Consider the following 10,485-nt stretch of genomic DNA (forward strand, 5'->3'; position numbering starts at 1 on the left):
ATAAAACTACACAAAAATATGATGATTTTTCATGTCCAAATTCATGCACCGAAAAAAAAAATATGATTATCGATGATAAAATTGGTCGGCATAGGTCTTGTAAATTTCCGAGTAGATTCAAAACAATGGGTATAGTTTTTGTACAAGCAAGGCACCTAGTTTGCATACCAAGTTGGTAAATTTTGTGACTTGAAAATCATTGCAAGTTGGAAGATGTCATATTCCATTTCTTTTTATTTGAATCTGATTGCTATCTAGATACAAAAAAATTTAAGTGAAAAATGTGAAAACCAATTGGACTATATCAATAATCTATTTGCACTTATCTATATTGAATGTATGAAGTATGGACATTGTATAACGTTATTGTAGTGTATTAAAGTGTATCAATAATATTTGTTTAGCTTCTAATAACACAATGTGCAAGAACACACTTATGAGTTATGAAAGTTGAAATGATGAATTATTGCATAGGTGATTAATGGCCGGGGCTGATTTTTCATGTCCCAATTTATGCATTGATCGAAGCATAAAATATGAGTAAGGATGATCAAGTTTGTTGGTATGGATCTTGGAAATTTCCAGTTAGATTCAAATCAGTGGGTGGATTTTGATTTATATGTAACAAGTTGATACAATTATGAAAATTTTAAAAACATTGCAAGTTGGCAAGTTGAGACATTCCATTTATTTTTGTTTGAATCTGATTAATATTTTGAATTTCTTATTCTAATGGTGCAAAACTGCAAATATATTGAAGAAGAAATCTAGGTGTATTTGTTAACTTATTTATATAGGATTAGCTAGAAATAAAATGATTTTAAAATTGTATATCTAAATAAAAGGGTTGACAAATTAATGGGGATGGTTGATGACAATAGATGACAGACGAAGAATAAAAGTGAACTATATGCCATTGTATAATACAAATAGGATCTTAAATCTATTGCAATTTTAAAGACTTAAATTTGAATGGTATTTCTTTCCTATGGGCTATATAGTATACCACTTGTTAACGTGGTCCTGTTTGCAACTTCATAGAAACAAAAGGGTAAGCATAGATCAATGCAACTATATATACTGCTTATTTTATCTCAATATTTGTTGTGTAAAGTGATAAAAATGGGTAGAGTTATAAGTGTTAGAGAGGGCATGAATATGGTAAATGAAGTTTATGAGGGTTGGGCTTTGATGTTGATGCTTCTTGTGTCCATTTCAGTGATGTCTATGTTATTATTTGCTTGCGCTGACAAGAAGAAGGAACGTTGTTGCGGATGTTGTCCTGTTGGCGGTGGGTCGGGATGTGGTGATAATATTGCTGACGCCGGCGGATGTGGTGGTGGAGCGGGATGTGGCGGGGGCGGTGGAGGTGGCGGTGGCGGTGGCGGGTAGATCCACCGGGTTGAAGATAATTGGGTTCATTTGTTTCAAATCATGCTTCATTTTCGAATAAATTTAATCGTTCTTAATCAATTATCACACTGTCTCTATTGCAAATATCTTGAAGAATTTTACACTAAATTTGTTAAATGTACAGCATAATACAATGCTTCTGTTCCTCAAATCAAATTACATTTAAAACTCATTTGGGAATTGTACAACATTGCTTCGTTCATCACTTCGTTCTTATCAAGCAGAAGTCGAACCTCAATATGAAATGGAAGATCATCCCCTTGCAAATCCATTTGTTCCTCTACGATATCTTTTGCACATTTCACCACTGAATCGCAGCAACTGGCCATCCATAATTTTTGGATCATTGCTATGTCTCCAATTTGTAACGGGATATTCTCCAACCCTTGTAGATAAAAAAAGACGAAGCTTCTCAAGGCGTGGGAATATGGAGCTCGCTTCTTCAGTCCAATGTTTCAGACTGCAACACTCAAAACAATTCCAAGTATTTGAGGCAACTACTAACCTCATCAAGAATTTCCATTTGATGGTTATATTTATATAACTGGGAGGTCAATAAGTTTTATGGCTTTATTTATGTATGGTGATGCACTCTCTTTTGGAATTAAGCTTCTTGTTGATCGTTACAAAAGAATTTACAACGGAAAGGAATGAAATTGAATGAATATAAAAGATACACATGGAGATCTACATATCTAAAACCACCTAGCTCATAACTCTCTAGATATGCAAATGAACGATCCAATAGTTAGCTCCTGAATTCTTAGCCCATTAAACTTTGTGGCCCATTACCATTCACACACACATATATGTGATACTATTTGGTACAACTCTCATAGGAACGATTCTTGAACACTAGAATGCTTTTTTCAGTATTTTTAAAATTACAAATGTTTTCAAAGCGGAGTCATGAGAGTGAGAAAGGGCTAAACATGATAAAGATACTAGTTCTTTTGTCTTATGAACTACACATTTGTTTTTGTTCTTTTATACATTAATCGACATAGAATAATACTCCTTAAAGGCTAATGACTTTGTTGGTAATGACTGCGTTGATCACGATTGGCTCATTTCCTAGGAAACCATTATATGAGTCACTATTTCAAGTCATTGAGTCTCTCAAATAAAATAGTAATATTAGATAGAAAGTCTATTTAGTCTATAAACTTTCATATTTATTGTGTCGATATGAAAATAATAATGGAGTCTCAAATAAAATAGTAATATTAGATAGAAAGTCTATTTAGTCTATAAACTTTCATATTTATTGTGTCGATATGAAAATAATAATGGAGTCTAAATAATGTATCGATGTATACATAAAATTTCATCTTTCATCGTAGTATAATACTTATCGGTGGTTTTCGGTTTCCAAAATAAAATAATACCAAGATACAATCTAGGATTGAGCTGTGAGATTATTTTAATCATAGGGGGTTAGCTATGATTAATTATCCCATTATTATTCATCTATGATTGAATTGTGCGGTTGAATCTCATGAACCAAACACAGTACAAATTTAACAACGGATACAATATTGCAAACCGAATAACCCCATCATGTACTACAACAACAATACTTTCGATGATAAATTGATAATAGTAGATAATTAATACATTCAAAACCAGCAATACATATTCAATTCTCTTTAATTATATATGTACACATTTGTCATAGAAATAAATGTTGTTTGACCCAGCTGGAAAATGGTTTCTCCAAACATATGGCCGGCCGCTGCCGCTAACTTCTTGACTTGCGTACACTTAACTAATTACACATCCACCATTGCATTCACACTCGTGTACATATGTGCAAATCCATCATAATCCTAATTAACATCTAATCCTTACCATTAAATACGAGATTTGATTAACAAATGATACTACATCATTAGTCAATTAGTCTTGATAACGCCATTAGGAATTCATGTCAACATCTAATGATACTACGTCACTAATTCGACATCTAATGATACGACATCACTAGTCAATTAGACGTGATAATGCAAGTAGTAATCGTTACATGTGATGAGGTATCAATGGCTGAGGTACATCCGTAAGTCCTTTGTTTCTCCTCTTCCCACATCTTAGCTGTAAATGGGCCATCTCTCAACCTTCTCATTATGTTTTTTCAATCTTCATACCAATCCTAATCACTCTATGCTTCATATTTGAATTCTCATTTATTTGTTTCCTTAAATGTTATATTAGTTGGGGATTAGCCATTTTCATTTACCTTTTGTGTGTTCTTGCTACCAAATCATCGATTCATATATCCCTCATTTTCTTTATATCAAAAAATAGGATAATAGTTAGTAAGTTATTGAACTTAGGTCAAATTCTGATTCTGCGCACATTATAAAATGTCCGGCAATTAATTAAGTCATGTTTGAAGTCGGAGACGTTATGGTAAGTTAGGTCGATCGATTTGGCGACCTCAAATTTTCAGTGACCATGTTAAGTTCAATAATGTCGAATGAATTTTAAGTTTACATGCAAAACAAGAGTTTCGTCAAAAGCGCCAAAGTTATGTTATTGAAAAATGAATAAAATTTTAATTGTTGTGTCATGGTGGACTCAGACTCGAAACTTTTGGCCCCATGCATCAACCACTTTACCACTATGTCGACGCGAACAGAAGGATTGACAACTTGTTAGGGTATTATTGTCGTAAGGTATAGAGGGACATTGCGTACTACCCTATTCACCAAACCAAGAAAGCTTCATTCACCTCTACAATTTGGGAGGTGGTTGAGTTTGGAAAAATTTCTTGGATTGAATAAGGCAGGCATGGGGTTTGGCTGACAGAACTCGTACATTTGATTGTTGTCTTCACAATAGTAAAGGGAGGCAAAGGTAACATGGTCATCATGTTGACAAGCCAATAACATTATTTCTCATACAAACATTTTAAAAAAATAAAAAAAAAATTCCCTTGTTTCACATTTGATTTGGCGAATTATTCATGTCGGTTCATTTACAATGTTTATCCGCAAATAACATTAAATATTGTTACAAAGAGATATATAATTTGATGTCAATGTCATAATATGGCTCGTAAAATTGATGATTTTGATTGTTGAATTAATCTTTTCCGAAAGTATAGGGATCCATAAAGGACTAATAAATTGTACCATAAAATAGGACAAAAAGAATGATTATAGTATATAGTTTGGAGGTGAAGATCCAACCCTTAAATTTGGATGTGGGTTTATATTAGATCATACTAACGATTGGCATTAATCAGTGAGGAAATGGACAAATTGTAGGGCCTTAGTATTATAGTATGTATTTTCTAAGTGTTTAAATGTCAAAACCAGCAACAAATTTCATTCACAGAACATGGGATGGCATTCAAAACGCCCTTCTTTTCTTGGCCCCAATGCATTCGTTGCTTTCTTAGTTCAAGACCATGGAAAATTCCATGTCCTTAATTGATTATTTCTTTTCTTTTTTTCTCTCTATATGAATTTAAAATATCAAACCATGCACAGTCATAAATAATCTCGTAACAAGCCGTACACTCCTGCGAGTTCAAAGATGGGTCAGTCCAATAAAGGCGAGTGTGCTAGGAAGACTCTCGAAGCATACATGGATGTGGACTATTGATGCGACATGCATGTATTGGTTGATGTTAGACTTGATTATGTGCAATTGATTGATGCTAATGTGAATTGGTGAATTGGGGTGTTTTTATCACTACATATATGTTAGTATTATTCATTATGAAATTTTTTAGAGATGTGAATATAAATAGTACAATTGAGCTTTGTTGGGACTTTTTGAATGTCATTATGAATGTGTTGTTGGTTTTTGGTCATGTGCTGTACATAAGGAAAAAGTTTTTGTTTGTTTTTAGGAATTAATGAAAACTGATACAGTATATAATAATTACATAGACTATTGGTGAATAAAATAAATGCATAATGGAAGATGAAATGAATTTTAAATTAATGTGTTTATCATTTGTTAAAGAATTATAGCTAAAGTGTTTCGTGTGCTAAAGAGTAGCTGATAAAGGATTTATGTGGGTTCTTCATTCGCTTTTTCATCGAGCTGCATCCTTGTTGGGTCACTGATGCGGTCTTTGGGCATATGTATATCTTTAGTTGCAGTAGTTATTGCATGTTAAGTTTAGTTGACTTTTGGTGCGATGTAAGTAATATCTATATACTTTATAAACGTTGTTATTGGTTAGTGATAGTAATTTTGATATTAAATTTTACTATATTTGGTGGTATCGGAATTATGGCACCTAGGCCTATTCGATCAGTCGGTTGCCGATCATGTATGAGGTGGCACACTGACGTGAATCGTAATATATTTTGACCATAAAATGAATCATACTCCATGTGATGCTTTCCAATCTTGGGTGGTTTCCAACATATACATGAGAAGGTAAGCATTTGAAAAGTGAACCAATATATACCGCTGAAAATTACAAAGATGAAAAATGATTTAATCACTCAATTGATATACCTCTCCTTATCTCATCACTCTCCCTTGCCTGTCGGTCTCAAATTGAATTGCTTCCAAATTAACTACGAATTTGAAAGAAAGTGTGTTATCGACTCTTAAGGAAAAGAATCACTTTTAATAATTTGCTTTATTTGTATGTGTACATAAACAGACCGAATTCAATAAAAATTAAAACTGATCGAATTCAAGGAAATGCTCATCCTCTGTTACCAAAAGGAATTAGGAATAGTCTAACCAAAAAAAGAAATAGTAAAAACTTTTGTTTTGCATTAGCAATGGTTGCCTAGTCAACTTGAAGATGATATTTTGGGTGAGTGAATATAAAAGTAGTGGCTAATTAAGTTGCAATTTCACGATAATAAAGATATTAAATAGCCACTAATGTAAAAAACATAATAAAGCGAGGTCTTACTATTTACCCATTAAGAATTGAATTTTTATTATTTAAAGGAAAGCTCAGAGCCAAACATGTTCTTAGCTGTGAATTCTTGTATTTATGAGGTAATTCACTCCCAAATAAGTTTGGTCATAAACTCAATATTGAAGTCGCTAGATAAGGAAAGATAATATCTCAGGCAAAAAAATGGCTAATTTTCTTAGCTTTTTTACAATTTGTATGCCTATGTCTATGTGTACCTTTACACGATATAAATTGCTATTTTTGTGAAAAGACGCATAAATTGGGGGATTTCGATAATATTAGAGTCAATGAAGATCAATTCGATACCAATAATTGTAATAGTAGTATAGAATCATCCAATCGAATCTTTCAAGAATTTAATATCTTTTATATTTGGCCTTTGGGTCATATTCTAATGCTTATAGCACACAAATCCAAAATTAAGATCAAATCTCCACTCTTAGATTTTAAAATGAGTGAGTGAGACTAAATCTTACGAATCTCAATAAATAGTGGACAAAATATCAACAAAAATAATATCGTCATTATGTTATCATATGATAATTTTCGTGAATGTTTTTTTATATCAACATAGTGTATTACAAATATCAACAGTATGACATAAGAATATCAACACTAGTACAAGAAAATATCAACACATATTTATTGAGATTTTATATGCTTTATATTGAGATTTTTTATGTATTTGTTGATAAAAATCTGGTTATCAACATTTACGAAAACTAAAATAAAAAATATCAAATTTCATCATCCGGACGTCGTCGGAACATATGCAATTGAGATCTCGTTGGAATCCTTATAAAATTATCTTTAATTTGTTATATTTTTTGCAAAAAAATAATTTAAATCGAGGGAGTTGCGTAAATTTAAAGTTTTAAGATGATTAAATTAGAGGGAATTGACATTAATACCCTCTAATTTTATTTATTAATTTTTTTAATTAAAAATATAATCCATGGCATTTTTAACTACTAGATCTTCTAATCTAATGGCTAAGATTTAATGATTACTAATTAGTTAGCAATTATCACTTCCCTTTTGCATTTTCATTCTTTTTATATCAATTTTAAAATTTAACTCTTTCAAAAACGAAAAATAATTTTTGACGAAAATGGTTGGGATAGATTTTGCGAGATGAGATTGAAAATTAACTGCTCATCCAAGTATATGGAAACAATTAAATAGAAATTAGACTACTAGGCACACTTGTTTTTTGTACATGGACAATTTTAGAGTAATTTAATTTTTGGGTACACGTAACTATTACTCTTTTAACCATTTTTAGATTGGTCTTACTCTCTTTTAATTTAATTTTTATTTATCACTTAGCATTACAATCGTATCCACGTATTCATAATTCATCTATTTCTTTCCATTTTTTAGGTGTCTCATCTATTATAGTAGTATATTTTTTATTATTAATTAAATTAAAATTAACTAAAATCCTAAAACTATAAAAGCTAACATAATTAAAAAACTAAAAGTACATAATTAAATATCCTAAAATTATACATCACGCCTCTGTTCGCCTCGTGAATCGTTGTTTGAATCACCAAAGCCGTTGCATTTCGCTTGTGTCAGCATACACTTAAAATATCCTCTTTTAAAATGTGAGATAGATTAGATCGTAGCCTTGCTTAACAAACCAATTATGTCGAAGAAAAAAAAGAGCTTTAAAATATAACTAAATTTCGAGGAAGTTTCCTCTGATGGAAGATATGATGCATCCAAGGTAAATGAAAAATGGGAAAAAAGAGAAGGTAGAAAATAGTACTAATAGTATTATTGAATAGAGGGTTAAAATTAAACTCAAGAAATGAGGGTCCCTATTGTCTTGGTGAAAGGCAACAAGAAGTAGTAAACCCAATGGCATCATGTTTATACACACAACCTAAAAACACCCATGGTCTCATCTTTTGCCCCCACATGCCCTTGTTTTTCCAATTTTATACTACCAAAAAACAAAATTAATAATTATATCAGCCCATTTAAATTTTCAACTCAAATTAATTAACTCCCTACTTTAAATATATAGTACTACTACTATATATATAACTCACTCACCCTCATTTCTTTCTCGCCACACCCTTCTTTCCAACTTCTCTCTCTCTTTAAGTTGATCACTTTGTTACTTGCAATGGCCATCAGAAAATCTAACAAACTCACACAAAAAGCAATGATCAAGCAGATCATGAAGCGGTGCTCGAGCTTAGGGAAAAGGCACGGGTACGAAAACGACGAGGGGCTGCCACTGGACGTGCCAAAGGGGCACTTCGTGGTGTACGTGGGCGTGAACAGGAGCCGATACATCGTTCCTATCTCGATTTTGAACAGGCCGGAATTCGTGAGCCTGCTTCAACGAGCTGAGGAAGAATTCGGATTCGATCACGACATGGGGATCACAATTCCTTGTGATGAACAAGTATTCCAGTCATTCCTTAGATAGAAAATAAATTTTGTGCTTCAATTATTTATTACTATTAGACTTGAAAATGGATTAGGATATATAGGAATCTGGAAAATATTTGGTCAATTTTTGCTCTAGCAGTGGTTGTTTGGCTGTAATTAGTTTTGATTACAGGCGTCATTAATTGTACCATGTTGGAGTACTAGTAATTAGTAGTAATATATATCAACTTAAATGAAGATGAGTAACATTATTCCATTTCTTGATTTCTTTTACATTCAATTTTTTTTCTCTTTTACATGCAATAATTATTCTATATACGTACATCCATTTCGAAGAGGATGAGTAATTAATAGATGACGAATGAAATTATGAAATAGATTAATAATTGGACCACTTAACACCTAATTTTAATTAGAGAGAAACAAGTCAGGAGAAAAAAGAAACCAATGACAATATAAGTAAATATGGAATCTGATAATGATAGATTGTGTTGTCTATTTTTTTGGCATATATTTCCCATGTGCCATACCACTGCATCTGATGTAAAATTTATATCATGCTGAGTGATTTTCCAATTTTTCTAGGGTAAATATAATTTTAAATCATATATTAATATTATTTCTTAAAAATATCATGCGTCTATTTTGGAGCCTTGAAATTTTGACGTCGTTGGTACCATTGTGTAGTTTTTATTTTCTTATATATATAGTATATTGTTTTATATGAAATGACACTCAATTTTTTGCCCTAAGAAAATATTCAAGTTGGAATAATCGTTTTTGTGTTGTTTCACTAAAAAAAATTGGAATTAAGAATTACACATCGGCAAGTTACATCAAAATTTCGGGGGCTGAAAAATGGATGCATGATATTTTTAATACAATGTCGATAATTTTGAAACTTAATTAAATAGTATAGTTTGGGTCTTTGAGATAAATGTGGGTATAGTTTAAGATTTAAAAAAAAGTCACATTCACAATTAATATATCATCTTCGCATAGTTGATTTATGAATCACGATTTACAAATACTCAGAAATGGTCTAATCCTGCAATGATTTTTAGTTCTTCGTGAAAATATTATATTTTGTTGAAAAATTATAGGTAAAATGAGTTGGATAAAAATTTTCTTGATCGCAAAATGCAACACGATTGCCCAAAGTGTAAATATTTGAATTCCATAGTGCTGGCTCAGAAATTGATAGGTTGACAAGATTAGTCGAAATTTCCTCTTACATAATTTTCAAGTTTTAATACTACTACACTGTTTTCTCAAATATAACAAAATTAAAATGCAGCACGTAAAAGATAAAATAGACTATATTGGAAAATTTTATTTTCTATGTTCAAAAAAAACCTTGATCTATATTTAATTGATTTCGACTCACTCTAATTAGGTAGAAATCCCCTAATATTAGCTTATTTCCATCACTCTCCTTCAAATTGAGTGTTAAGATTATTTGATACTTAACTTGCAAATCTTCAATTTCTTCATTCCAACACTTAGACTCAATCAAGCAACTATTTTAGTTTTTCTGTTGACACTTTTGACTCGTCTCACGAGCCATTCATACGTTCTTGACAGTTTTTGCTCATGTCTAGGAGCCAATTTCAAATTTTCTTTTAACACTTTAGGCTCTTGTCTAGGAGCAAACTTGACAGTTTTTGTTCGTATCCAAGAGACACATCAATTTTTCGTTGATATTTTTTCCGCATACTTTCCATCGGAATGGGTCGGTTATCCCAAAAATCGAATGTTTGAGG

At 31.7% G+C, this 10,485-nt stretch overlaps 1 pseudogene; it reads left to right on the plus strand.

The window, feature by feature from the left end:
• Nucleotides 1-8,380: 8,380 nt before the first annotated feature.
• LOC125203109 (auxin-responsive protein SAUR50 pseudogene) lies at nucleotides 8,381-8,978 on the plus strand (annotated as a pseudogene).
• Nucleotides 8,979-10,485: the final 1,507 nt, after the last annotated feature.

This window comes from Salvia hispanica, chromosome 6, assembly GCF_029641045.1.
Source record: "Salvia hispanica isolate PSC_SH4W2 chromosome 6, Shi_PSC_v1, whole genome shotgun sequence".
Taxonomy (NCBI): Eukaryota; Viridiplantae; Streptophyta; class Magnoliopsida; order Lamiales; family Lamiaceae; genus Salvia; species Salvia hispanica.